This window comes from Malurus melanocephalus, unplaced genomic scaffold (assembly GCF_030028575.1).
Source record: "Malurus melanocephalus ecotype Western Australia unplaced genomic scaffold, MMel_1.1 scaffold_244, whole genome shotgun sequence".
Classification (NCBI taxonomy): domain Eukaryota; kingdom Metazoa; phylum Chordata; class Aves; order Passeriformes; family Maluridae; genus Malurus; species Malurus melanocephalus.
Genome location: NW_026623476.1, coordinates 351427 through 351822, shown reverse-complemented (window position 1 = coordinate 351822; position 396 = coordinate 351427).

Genomic DNA, 396 nt, shown 5'->3' with positions numbered 1-396 from the left:
GGACGTGGAGGCAGAAGGCAGCAGAAGGCAGCAGAGGGCACATTCTCCTGTGCCCGCCCCAGTGCCACCCTTTGGGAGAAGCCAGGGTGGCTGCTCTGYTCCCCAAAGCCCGGCTGGGCACATCCAGCTCCCCTCCTTCACTGCCCTCGGCTGCAGGGAGCCCTGAGGGAGTCCYGTGGGGAGCAACACCTGCCCCGTGTGTGGAGCTCTGAGGGAGCCCTGCAGGAGCCCTGCTGAGGGGAACGCCATGGGGAGCCCTGAGGGAGCGATGGCAGAGCCCTTTGGGGAGTCCTGAGGGACTCTGGGGAAACCCTGAGGGGAACCCGGAGGAAGCCCTTTGGAAGCCCTTTGGGACCCTGGGGGAAATCCTTTGGGAACCCTTCGGGAGCATTTGGG